The 13,809-nt window shown below is 42.2% G+C and overlaps 1 protein-coding gene across 2 annotated transcripts in view; it reads left to right on the top strand.

The window, feature by feature from the left end:
- The window catches only part of LOC146307270 (partitioning defective 3 homolog), a 474,057-nt gene that overhangs the window by 435,870 nt on the left and 24,378 nt on the right, over positions 1-13,809 (top strand). The gene's annotated exons all lie outside the window — the stretch shown is intronic.

Here is a 13,809-nt window from a genome sequence, read left to right as displayed (position 1 = left end):
AGAATGTAATGTTATCCCCGCTCATTCAAGCAAAAAACATGTTTCACACTCCATTTAGTATGATGTCATTATATAGACCCCAGCATCCCTGGTAGGAGGAGGTTCTATTTAAAATTCAATTTAAAAAAAAAGAATTAGCTCATGTTTCAGGACTCTGAACTCAGTTTAAAATTCAAAATCGTGAACTATGAACATGAACTAGTTCATTTTAATCTCTATGAACTGAGCTAAAGCTTGTGAAGTGTGAACTATTGGTGCTTCTGATCCATTTTTGTCATTATGCTTAAGGATAGGCGACAAATCATTCAAAGCGCTGTTATGTTAACATTGATTAGCCTTTTTTTTAGCTGTGATTCTCTCATTTTCATCCTTTTAGTCCTCTTCTTTTTGTCTCCCCATCTGTCAGTATCTGCCAACCTCCTGACCCTCTCATTGATTATTACACAACATTGATAGCCTAAATTGAAATGATGCTGCCAGCCTCTGCTTTTTTTATTCCTTTTGCTCGTCTGTCTGCGTGGCCATTACTAAAGGTCATGACCCCTGACCCCCTCCCTCTTCTGTCTCTCTGGCTCTCTGAAGAGGGCTAAGAGACTTAATCCAGTAATGGAACAGGCAGGAGCCACTAGTACAGGACGCCAGGGATGGTGGGGAGGGGAAAGGGGCAACAGCTTTCTTTCTGTACCTCCACCCATTGCCTCGAAGGACCACCAACCAGTAGTCCCCCCTTCCCCCCCTCTTCTCACCACTTAAAGCTGGGACCAGCTGAGCCAGGAGCAAAAAAAAAATCACTGGAATCCATCTTTTTAATTCTGCTTTATTACACCCACTATCAATATTGTTATTGTTTAAAGTGGCCCTGGCTGTAGCCAGGCCCTGACTGACGGGAGTCCCACTGCGCTTCTCTCGTTAATTATGTATAGAGGAAGTAGCGGCGGCGCAGGGGGTCGTGGAGGAGAAGACTTGGGCGTTACTTGTGTATGGGACAGTGAGGAGAGCTACGGAGGGCTGGCGTGAATTATTCACCGCCAGCTCGTGGATCGCCCGCTGAGCGTCAGGCACTGACATTTGGAAAGGGAGCGATTGTCTGCATTCAGCACAGTGTGATGTCGCGCTGGAGTAAATGAGATACTTTACAGGTGTAGGCCTTATAGAATGAACCTGAGAGACCTCGGTGCCCTAATAAAAGACAGGATATCTGCTCGGCCTGTTAGTCGATTTTAAAAACGGGCCTACACGTGACCAGGGCTGCCGCAGTAGAGAAGTAAACCATCCAAGTCAGCCAATCCCACTGAAAATGATGCGCCAGATGTCAAATGATACATCTCTGAATGCAGATGTAATATATGGCAAACGCACCAGTGCTGCTTAGGCCCATTTGAAATCTAATATTAGCCTTTCATTATAGGTAGCCAGTGAGAGCGCGTCACTCTGGCAACGCGCTAGAATAGCAAACGAGAGAGGGTCAGCTGCATGTGAATATTTGTATCTGGAGTGGATTCATCTGCCCATTCACATGCTGATATCGCTGCATATATTTGCATTAAAGGACCGTACATGTGTTTTAATCCATTTAGTGCATTTTTACACACTGTTAATCGTGTTCCAAAACATATCATCAATTGTTTTTATGTGTTTTTCCCTCCCCGAAGGCAGACATTGGTTTTCATTCATCACAGAATGGGGCAGAGACCAGATGGTGAACTCTCAGTGCTCTGTAAATGCATAGTAAACAGCATATTTGCTTTTATTGCTGTCAAAGTTACAGTACAGAGCTTGACATTAAGCTGTTTGAGTGACTTGGTCCTTGGAAAGCTGCAGAAAGTTTTACTTGCCTGACAGCCAAAGCTACTTGTCAAAAATGGAAAATGTAAGCCTATTAAAAATGTATAAAAATCAAGAGAGATTTGTACAATTATTGTATCATATATATTATGCTTATATTATTTTACCTTAGTAAGTTTTACAGTGCAGAACATTTACTTGTAGTGGACTTTTTTCACAGTGGGTTTCAAATTAGTACTTTTGCTCAAGTAATGGACCTAAATACTTTACCTCTGGTTAGCACACCCACAGTCTAACTGCACCTCTGTGTGACAGGCGTAGATGTATTATAATGAACTAGATAGTGAATGCAAACATGGCGTCCATTCAGTGCAATGAGAGTTTTCCTAGCTTCCATGTTCCCACCTACAATTTCCCTCCTGGCCCATAGACTTTATAGTGCAGTGACATCAAAGGTTTTTAAATTGCTTTTTTCAGCTCAAGGGAAGTTTTACAAGTATAAAACCTCCATGGATCAAAAATCATAATAGAAATATTCATAACTGACCTTGTTTGCAGTTCAAGGTCTCCTGTCAACAGGTTTACAGACGTCTCTTTTATAATGGTGGCTTATGGAAGGAAATGCTTTTTGAGCTGGTGGGGAATTTTTCGCTGCAATACTGCAAGGGGCCATTGGGAAAAATTGCCAGCAAGGCTTAGCAGCAATGCCCTGTCTAGTTTATATTATATGTATATGGTTACAGGCTGAGCCTGGTGGGATTGTTGGTAACTTGTGTGTCCTTGTTTTTATAACGTTACTACAGCGTCCCCTTGTTCTCTGCACAGAATAGTTGGTCCAGATGGTGAAGAAGAGTTAGTTAGCAGCTACAAGTCAGGCTAAAGACAATGAAAACTGCCTAAAACTGGAGGTTTCAGAGTTGTGGAGCTGGAAGCCACAGGGATGATCACATGATTGACTGTATTTTCCATGAGATTTTTTTCTGCCAACTAGCTAGCTTTGAGTTCAGCAGAGTGGACAGCTCCACAGTCTTGTTGTGACATTTCATAAAGTTCTGAAACAGTGGCTACAATAAATTTAACATTATGTAATGAAAACACTGCCCAGTGTTAGGTAGCTGGAGGAGCACTGTAAGCACTGTGCAGTAGGCCTACACAGCTGCATGGTAATGCAGTTGCAAATGGGAATTATTTTTAAAGGTTTTGGGTGGATATGTTGAAGAGGTGTTGAGAAGCTAAGACATCCTTGGGTCAACTTCTGCCCTTTAATTATTCCCTAATAATGATTTTCCTTCAGTTTCAAGTCCCTGCAAGTTTCAAACTGAACATATAACAATGTTTGCCTGCAGGTAGAAAAATGGAAAACAGTATTCTTTGGAAAACAGTCAGTAAATCATTCTTAATTAGTAACTGTGCAGAACTTGCAAAAAAATGGACCAGAGATGAACTCTGTGATTACAGTATTTGGGAAACACAGGATGAGATTTGACATGAGCAAGTTACTGAAGGTCAATTTAGCACCACTTGAAATCTAAGATGTTTTGAACGGCACACTGGATGAGACTTGACGGTAGCTGACATCACCAACTTTTTATGTGAGTAATATTCCATCCCATTCTCTGGCTGTTAAGCTGCAGCTCACCCCGAGACCCGTCTTTGAATTGCTTCCCTCCCGTCTGTCTGTTTTCCTGCTACTGTGCTGAGGCTTTGCTGCACTGTGCTTGAAAAACTAGTGCCTCTCTAATAAGCTGCCCCTGGGCATTCCAGCACATAAGAGCAGCTGAGGGATGAGGCACTTTCAGAATGCAAAGTTAAAAAGTAAGTGAAGTCTGTAGGAGGGGGTTTGGTGGTGGGGGTTGGTGGTGTTGCTGCGGAGGTCACACAGCTGTGTGATGAGCTCAGTTGGACCTGGCTGGGCAGGTTGGAGATGTTTGTCGGACTGTTTCTGTAGGACTTTGACTGTGGCAGCACAACAAGACTGAGAAACATGAAACAGGAGCAGCTTTCACTCTTTCTCTTTTAATAAATTGTTCCAAAACTTGTTAAATTAATTAGTTCCACAGGTTTTTCTCCCCATATTGTCTTTACTCGTAATTTCATAACAGTCTCTCATTTAGCAGGTTGTCAAGCTTAAGACATGGCATCTGTTTTATGTAAAGCACTTAAGGCATCCGTACTTGGCTAGACAAACTCGTCTCAAGATCCACTCGGCTCCTCCTTGTCTAAGTGCTGACGATCGTCTAGCCGCCACTTCCGCCAAATTCTCTAGCCCTCTTTGGGTTTTGGAGTGCTGCTCAGAAGAGAAACCTGCAAAGGTGACTTGCTGCCTCACTGGGCATTTATCTGAGGTCACCTAATGCAAAACACAGCAACCAATTTCATATTTCACGGCGCCACCCTATACTTAGACCAAATATTTTGGTGTCAGGGTCCATAAAAGAGTGTACTGGACGCCAAAGTCATATACCCCCAGCTTGCTCCTCTTCTGGCCGCTTAGTGTCAAGCGAGCTGATATCTCATAAAAACTGTCTTTAAAGCCTGATGGGCTCATAAAAGCTGAGCTAAACTGTTTAGATGGATACTTTGGCCTGTGGCCTTCACACCTTATTTAAGACCTACTCTTTGCTCTTCTTACCCTGAAGAGGAATGTTGACCCATCAGATGCCTCTGTGCAACACAAACAGCCGTGACACTGCACAGTACAGGAATAGACAGGAAAATGTTGTATTTAAAGGGAATTTTCACCCTGTTCTGAGACTTTGGCTGTCACTCGTGCTTTCATACTGTTTATATACTTCACACTATCTTGAGAAATCATGTCCTACCAAAGAGACTTTTTCACCTCTAAATCAAATTCCATTTTTTTGCTTAAATGTTCAAAAAAGGCAGTAATACTGCTCAAACATTTGTAACCTTTCTTTTGGCTAATAAGATAAATAAATACTTTACTGCATCAGAGTTCTCGGACATGATCCAGTAAATTAATTTTTTGTGTTTGCAAGTTTTGGACATGTGATTAACTTTAATCATTAGCATGCAGTGCTGTTTTGCCTCATTATGAAATGGCACTACTCTGAACTTACTGCGAAGTGTAGGCACACATATGTGAGTGTGTATTTGTGTAAATATATTATGCAGTCCCAACCATACTCCAGGCCTCTCTCTTTCTCTCAGAGTGTGCAAGTGCCTCTGAATCAATGGATTGGGATTACAGGCCTTAACTTCAAAGTTCATCTCTTTCTTCATGGAGGACGCAGCTGTCAGTCAGAAGCTGCCTGGCTCCTTTCTTCTCCTATAGAAAAAGTTGCCAGTGACTGTGGAGAAGAAAGTTCTCAGAGAGTCTATCATCCATATCAATTTTTAACCGTGCCCAACATAAGGTCTGAATGTTATACTTTCCCGCTTCACACTATGTTTTGTGCTGCATGAAAGCACCTTAAACATGTCTCAAAGAGGCACTGCTATTTCTTTTTTACTCAGTGGATAAGGAGGACTGAAAATAGAGTCAGAAATGGTTGCTGTAGTTGGATATAAATTGAGTTACACAAGATTAGAGTTGATGCAACTCATTAGAGTTAACTGAATGAATGTTGTGGAGTGTTTTCTTAGAATTTATGTAAAAGGTCAATCTTAGCAGCACATATGCCTCTCCATAAAACATTGACTGTTTGTTCAGCATGTCTTGATATGGAAGCACAACACTTTGCCACATTTTTCAGCATGTCCCATCCAGAGAAATATGCTTAGGTACAATGTGCAAGTAGCTTATTCCAACTCATATTTACATTTATTTTTTTGGCAGCAGCCTGCAGTGGGCACAGTGAGTATGGTAGGAGAAGTATAAGGAACAAGAAAGAAAGATGGATGGCTCAAACACACACAGGAAACCCAAGAGACTGGGGTTCAAGTTAGTTTGAGTTTGAGTTATTTCAAGTTTTAAAGAGATAGTTCGGATTGTTTAAAGTGGGGCTGTATAAGGATAAGGTATGTATCCATTCAGTGTATTACCTGCAGTAGATGGCTGTCACTATGCCCCGAGTGTAGAGAAACAGCAGGGATGCCAGCGTGGAAACTAAGCAATGACCTGCTATGGACAGGGTCATCAACAAAATGTATTTTAGCCACTTAAAAAAGGCCCACATAAAAAAGTCAACATTAAAATTAAAATGTTGGCTATATCTAGAATATTTTTGCTGCTTCACTTTGGCATCAAACAGCCTGTTGGAATAGTTGGCAATTGAGCTATTCTGTTGCGTAACTATGAGGATTTGTTAACATTTTTTCAGTCAAACATGTCAGGGCTTTATTTTGCAGTGGACAAAAAGTCAGCCTCTGTAAGTTACTTCAAATGGAAAGCCACTATGACCTCCTGTCTGTCCTCCTGTCTGTCCTTCACTCCAAGTTAGAGCAGCTGCATCCACCTCACAGGATCAGATGAATAATTGATACATTTCCTTACTGCACCTGAGCATCCATCGTTTCCTTTCTTTTTTTTTTTACTTTTATTTAGTAGAATGTTCTGGCCATCCAGCTGGCTCTGCCACAACATCGCCTCGAGGCGTTCCTCTGGCCTGTGGACTCCCGTCTCACTCTCTTTCTTTTTTAGCATTAAAGCCACAGACCATATATTGGAAGTTTTAAAACAACCAAAAGCACTTTTAGCTCCTCTTTTGTGGAGAAGGTCACACCTGTTTCCTTCTAACCACGTGTAATACAGCCACACGGCACAACACGCGGAAACAAAAGCGCCTTTGATCAGTTCCAGTGCTTTCTCTTTGGAAGGAAAACCATAAAACTTGCCAGTGAAAAGGCAGGGCAGAAGGCATCGCCGGTGTCTCTCTCACATGTAAACAGCTGCAAGGCCAATTGCTCACTTGCACCTGTATTTTGGCAATCCCTCAAACAGAAGAAAGAAAGAAATGTTTGACTTGTGGAGAAAAGGTGTTTGTACTGTAGCATGTGCCCGTGGAGCAATAAACCAAATTGGGATAAAGAGGGCTATATGTGTGCTGAGGAAAATAGGTCTTTTGAAATACTGAGGGGTATACGTCTCTAAAGGGACAAAGAGAGAGCTGAAGAACTGCCTCTTTTCCTCATTTTCTATGAACCATTTTCTTGGTTGAGGGCCTTCTGTGGTTCCCTTCAGGGCAGAGCTGTTTCTTCATTTCTCACACTGGGGAAGCAAGAGATGAACGGTACATCAGGGGCCAGCCGTGCTGGACAGCCAGACGTTACTTCTTTCCCTTGCTAATCAGAGCTCCACACTCCCCAGTCACGCCACCACCACGGCCTAGGCAGACATCCCAGATGACGGCCTCTTAAGACCCCCAAGGACCCCATATAGGCAGCTTTGGAGTCTGAAAGGAACCATGGATATGCATACACACATATTCACACCCAGCCCGACAACAGCAACAGCCCCCATCAAGAAGTAGGGTTTTTAGCTGGCAAGGCGCCACTGTCAGTGCATCAGTCACAGGAGGACATGGGTGAAGTCAGAGCCTGACAAATCCAGGGTATTATCGGGCCTTTGTCCAGCCTGCAGCTGTCACTTACCAGGCTAGTGGGAGAGGATGAGGGGGACAGAAGGGAATTCATGACCTATCCCTGTAACCACAGAGGAGGACTGAGGCATTCAGAGATAAAACATATGGGAAGAAAAATAGGAGCGAGATGAGGCAAGAGGGAAAAAATGGAAGATATTTTTATGAAGATGGTAAAGAGAGTAAAGTGGAAAGGGGAAGAAATGCCGGGAGAGGGCTATACGCTTCAAATGCTTCCGTTTGATTGCAAGAATCATGGCAGATTGGCCGATATATGCTGATTTCCTCTGAAGACTCTAAAAAAATGTTTTATCTTTGTCCCTCTCCCCTTCAAAAATGACCAGCGGTAATGCAGATCTAATCTTTTTCTATCGTTGCGGTAGGTCCCAAAGGCTGTCCATCTCCCCAAAAATGCCTCATCTTTCTGTCTTTGAAATAAATGAAAGTCCACGGGGCGATGGAATAAAGATGAGCTAAGCCTTTGACTTGATGCAAGATTGCCAAAGGGCCCAAACTTAAGAAGTCTGCCCCCTCATCTGCTGCGTGGAGATACTGGGGCCAGAGCAAGAAACCAGATAATCTGATAGAATTTCAATCAACAGTGATCAGATAAGAAATAACAGACTGTCTGATTTTAAAGTCACACCGAAGCCCTGACAGTTCAGCCATTTTCACTGAACTTGGAAATGAACAAGTCTGTAACAACTCTCAGAACTACTGTCAAACTTCTCTTGAAATGTTATCCCCTAGATTATAACGCTCTCATTCTGATTGGCTGGGACTGGCCCCCTGACCTAAGGTATGCTCATATGACCCACACTACACTCTCAGTGATTGGATTACTCCTTTATTGGCCAGTGGCAGTGTTTATAGGGCATGCCGAGACCCAGCGTGGCTTTGATCCGCCACCAACAGAAGCAATAGTGTGCCATAGTTTGCATCCTTGGCCTAAGCCTTGTGGTGTGTGAGACATCTGCCAAATCCTCCTGGATCAAAGGATGACTATTACATGGACAGGCATCCACATACCCCCAACTGGTGCTTTAGAGGTCTCATGACCCCTGTCAACAGGTCAGGTTAAAAAACACAGGTGGGAAGGGGGTCACACATGTATGCGCATAGACACATGCACACCACTGGTTCTTTGCAGGCTGCTGCAAAATAAAAGCACTAACAAATATGTTGCTATATAACTTGAGATATCGTAAGATGTTATGGTTGAAAACTTAAACTGTGATTTATTCACAAGGCTTTATTCATCTAAGGTGCAAGGAACGTATTATTTTTGCAGAGATTATTATTGTTCCCATTTTCCAACACATTTTTAGGGACTTAATGATACTTAAAAAACTCACAAAAATTGGCACAGATGTCAAAACTGGTGAAAAAGGCATCATACAGGGGCTGGATAACATCCCCTGAATGCATGCTGAGTTAGGATAAGGTTGCTTTGATCTTCACAAAATGTGGTGGTATCATTGCTCTCTGCATATTTACATTTTTTTATGATGGTTTTCCCGACAGGAAGTTGGCCGTATTGGATTTTGTGTGAAAATATTACATTTCTAAACCAAGACAGGAAGTTGTTCGATCTCGACTCCACACCACCACATCTTTTCCAAATTTACAGCTAAACAGGACACTAAAATGTGTTTCTTGATTCATCTTTTTTCAGCACTGCCTAGATTGACAGTTTTATCTGAGTTTTGTGACTGTGAAGACATGTAATGTGTGACTCAGCTAATCTGGACCAGTAACGTATCATTGTATCAGATCACACCATATTAAGTAAACCGTTGTGATTTGCCCGAAGAGATCTAGGACGGGTGGAAATCTGTGTGAATGGGAAGGTGGCCAGACATCTTTGCCAGAGAAAATGAAACATGAGCTTGCAGATTCAGCTAAGTGTTTATAACCCCACCTTATTAAGGGAGTGGATGAGTTGCAGCAGCAGGAGAAAAAAGAGATCAGTAGGTGGTCTACTGTTGTTCAGATTGGCCTGAGTCCTTGTTGTTTGACCTGTCTCTGCAGGCCTGTGAATTCACAAGTTCACCTCTCCCAATAAGCCATGAGAATAAGCTTTCAGCCAGGCTATAAATACAGCAGCAGTGTGACTTTACTGAATGCAAGTGTCTGTAAAGTGAGAAGAAGAGAGACAGGGAAAGGGAGCTAGTTAGAGTGTGTGTCGGCATCTTTGTGTCTCTTTCTACGTCTACGTGTTGCAGTCTGTGTTGGATTTGGGAGGGATATGGCCAACCTGAGAGGCCAAGTGCTGACATTTCACTCTGCGAACGCACAGATGAATTTTGAGCAAATCTCATTATGCAGGGCGGAATGAAGATGCTGGCTGTGAAAATGCTGTGGCATATGGATACTTTATCTCCCCCATGTTTTTTAATTACTTTACGGGCGGCATCCCATTTTCCATTGAGTCATGTTTGAAAAAAGAGCTTTCGGGGAAAAAAAAAAACAGCCCTGGGACTAAGCCCTGCAAGCTCATGCGATCATGATGCAGACTGGCTCCCTGTACCCCTGAGTACACTTACACAACCTGTGACCTTTTTCCCTTATGCACGAACACATGGCTGATAGCAAACTGATGAGCAGCGCTCATTCATATTCCCTCATACACATCTAACACTGGCTCGGGTGACACATTTATCCTAATTGCTGAGGTGGTCTGCTGACGTAAATTGCCACCAGTTTTCCTCCCCAATCTTTCCCCGCAGCTCTTGTTCTTGTTGATGTATTCACAGGGGAATTTATAAGCGGTGACACCTGATGCATCTGCAGCGATCATGCTGACTAATTACACATTGAGGTGCCCAAGCATTGGGGAGCTCTCAGGGAAGGCGGCTGAATCCATCTTCTTTATGTATGGAGACAGGTATGCTGCCAGTTGCTACAGTGATAGTAGAAAAGCCCCTGGTGACTCTCCTGCTTCTAGAGTTGTTCTGGTACCAATACCAATATTAGAAATGCCTCTGATACAGCTTAAAATGCTGAATCAATCCAATTGGTTATTGATGAGTACACAAGTCTATGCACCAATCTGATACCATACAATTTTTAGCCCTAAACGGGACAGTGCTACTTCCCAGCAGCATCCTGCAATTTTATAGCCAGGACCACCTAAACTGAGACCAAGTCAAGACCAAGACCGGAATGTATTGGGACCATGACAAGACCAAGTCTTTAAGGGGTTGAGACCAAGTCGAGACCAAGACCAAAGCAGGGCAAGACCCACTCAAGACTGATACTGTGGCGAAAAATGTAGCAAAAGAATAACTTAGCTAGTTAGCTGCAGAATTTACACACTGCTGTGTGTTTGCTTTCAGACATTGTTTTGCAGAACAACTCTTAGTGGTTTAGGTAGCCAAGCTTTATTTCAGAAGATTTGTCTGATATCTCCTCCTAGACAGCCACAGTTTCTTCCCCTGTCTACTGCATTCACTTTCTTGGTGTGTGTATGAAGGGAGCAGACTGACAGCCAGTACCAAAAATTTCAAATTAGAAATGAGATGAGTTATTGGTTGCATTTGAGACAGGTAGTCCTCTTTGGCTGAGACAGAGACAAAGATCAATCTCGAGTACTACAACAACAATATGGCAATTTTTTAACCTGAGCCAAGCCATACAACAATTATGGCAGTCATATCACATCCATACATGGTTAGTATATGTATGGTTAATGACAGAGGTATCGGATCAGTACTTGGTATTGGCCAATACCCAAAGTTGAGGTACTGGAATTGGTATCAGGAAGGAAAAACTTGTATGGGAACATCTCTACTTGATTTCTGCTCATGTGTGTTTGGCTTTCCAGCTCTTATTTCTTCGTATATGAATATATTTACATTGGCAAATTTCATGGAGTGCTTTTCAAGAATCCCATCATCTTGGAACCCCCATGGTGGGTGGAGGCCCAAGAGGAGAAGCCCCTGCAGATAATCTAGATATTGCACAGGGCTCCTTTGAACTACCATGACAAATTCACCCCTCGTTAAATCCCAACCCCTCTCCCAGCCCCTACGCAATGCAATTTCCATTTGTAGCACTTTGAAAAATATATTGAAGTGCCTCGCTGCTCGTTCTTTAATTTGCTGGAGATCTTGTCGCCACCGATCTTCTGCCTTTCCTCTCCCCACCACTTCACCCACCACACACTAGAGCAGAAATTTGGTGATATAATGTACTCTCTCTTAGATTGATTTAGTGGGTGAGAGAAGGGCAGTAGGTCTCATTGTGTAAGAAGTGTATATGGACTCAAGCAGTGTTGTTTATAGCCTGGGTTGTGGCCCTTTTTCTGGATCCCCAGCTGCCCCCTCTGGTTCCTCAAGCTCAGTGGCGCATGTTTGAGATGCTGATGCTAGCACTGACCCTCCCTGGAGGGTCAAAGAGAAAAATTTATGGGGTTGTTTGTTTGGAGTCAGCCCAGTCTTCTCTTTGACCAGCCTCAGGGATTAAGCTAATTGCCTCTATTGGACTTCCAAGATCTGTTTGGTCTTTTCCCACCATTACCATCTTGTCAAACCTCTTTCGAGTAGGGATGATGGCATGCACTCTATCTCAGCATATGTCTTAGCAGGCATATATTAAGAAGATGTGAAGGAAATTAATTCAGAATTGCAGATGTGTTTTTATGTTCGCAATTTCATGCTGTCTGAGTGTATGTATGGCATAGCTCAGACACAGACAAGTACATCTTCAGGGAAATCTGGAAACCTTCCTTTGTAGAGGTGTTTTTTTTTTTTTTTTTTTGCATCAACAAACAGATGGACACAATATGGGCATAGTGTACATAGCACTGATAACCATACAGAAGCAAATTCTGAAGCTAATAATAGTCTCTTATAACTATTGTGTGTTAATTTTGTAGCTAAAAGCAATACAAACTTGTATGACAATGGAGAGCTAATGTGGGGGAATCCCAGTTTTGCACAGTCTCATAGCACATGGACAGTTAAGTACTGCTATGTTTAACAGTGGGTACTCATGAAGCATATCTTTGGAAAGCTAAGATTCTTGTGCTTTTCAATTGATGGAAACCATTTCGAGATACGATCACCGCAGCAGGTAAAATCAACACCACAAACAAACATTTGCAAAATTCAGGCAACTCATCTCTGAAGCCTTAAATTACTCCACTGATAGTTAAAAGTCAGACAAAACCGGTCATGCTGCATTGGCAAAGGTCCACTCAATCCAGTCCAATCAAATATTTAGTTAAAAACACACTGTTACATCTATAAATACCCACAAACTGCTGTTGCATAATTTCAAATTAGCCAGTCTTTCTCTTACTATTCGTCATAAATCGAGTTAGCATGGAGATCAAAGTGGCAGTGGCCTCTGACCCTTTGATTGACACCGCACTTAATCCAAGAGAAGCCTCTAATTTTCTGTCCACAGCCTACGACAGGGCCATTTCCAGATTTTTTTGTTTGAGGTGGCCCAAAAGAGGCACTGACTTATGCAGGGCTTGCGTGCACATGTGCACACTACACTACTACATTTTTTTTTATTGAAGCTAATTAACCTTTTAAAAAAATAGAAGTAGGCTACATACAAAAGAAAGCAATGCACATTTAAAATACTCATCAAACAACTGGTTCAAACTAAGGTCCCGCTGATAACCAATCTTGAGGATAATGGGGTGGCACTAGGGGTGGCCAATCAGATTTCTTTAGAATAATTTGTAAATAAATATTCATTTTCTGTTTTATCAAATTTGCACATGTAAAGATAAATGCTGTGGTCCCATTGTCTTTTCTTGCTAATAAGTCCTAGTTATAGGTCATCTGCAGGCATCTCTCTGCAAAAAATATTCATCCCGAAATAAAAACCTTCCTAGTGTGTTCAAACCTCTGTTATGCAATAGCACTTACAGTGATTCTGACTGTTGGGGGAAAACTTCAGACTGTTACTTTCCAAAAAGATCAGAACCATGCATGTAGTCCAAATGGTTCAAGAACAACTTTCAATTTACTTTGGGAATGCCTGGGATAGGCATTTTGGACTAATTTTAGATTAATTTACAGAACAGAGAAGAAGTGTTGTCACAGACCGGCACACAAAGCCTATGTAGCTCTGTTGTTTATAGACTGCAATTAAGTAATTTGATTCCTTAAACATCACATATATTGTTTAAACAACCTCATGCAAATATAAAGGGAACATTGATTTTGTAATGAACAGTAATAGACGGTCTTCACCATCACCCCACACCCTAAAAGCATAAGCCAACTCACACCCCGATGAGCCACTTAATTGCCCACATCCACATAAAAGGCCTAATGTACACTCCTGCTCTCCCACGCACATAAAGCTATAGAAATCAAATGGAGTATAACTAATACAATTGATTTTGATCAGCCAGTACGAATAACACGATAACCGTGTCTCGCCAAGTACTACTCAGGGGCACGCACCGAGATCCATTCATCCTTTATGAGCTGCTATTTATTGTGCTTTTAATGAAGCT

Source organism: Lutjanus erythropterus, chromosome 21, assembly GCF_056507025.1.
Source record: "Lutjanus erythropterus isolate fLutEry1 chromosome 21, fLutEry1.hap2, whole genome shotgun sequence".
Taxonomy (NCBI): Eukaryota; Metazoa; Chordata; class Actinopteri; order Lutjaniformes; family Lutjanidae; genus Lutjanus; species Lutjanus erythropterus.
Note: the sequence above shows the minus strand (reverse complement) of the source record. Positions and strands in the feature narration are given on the sequence as shown.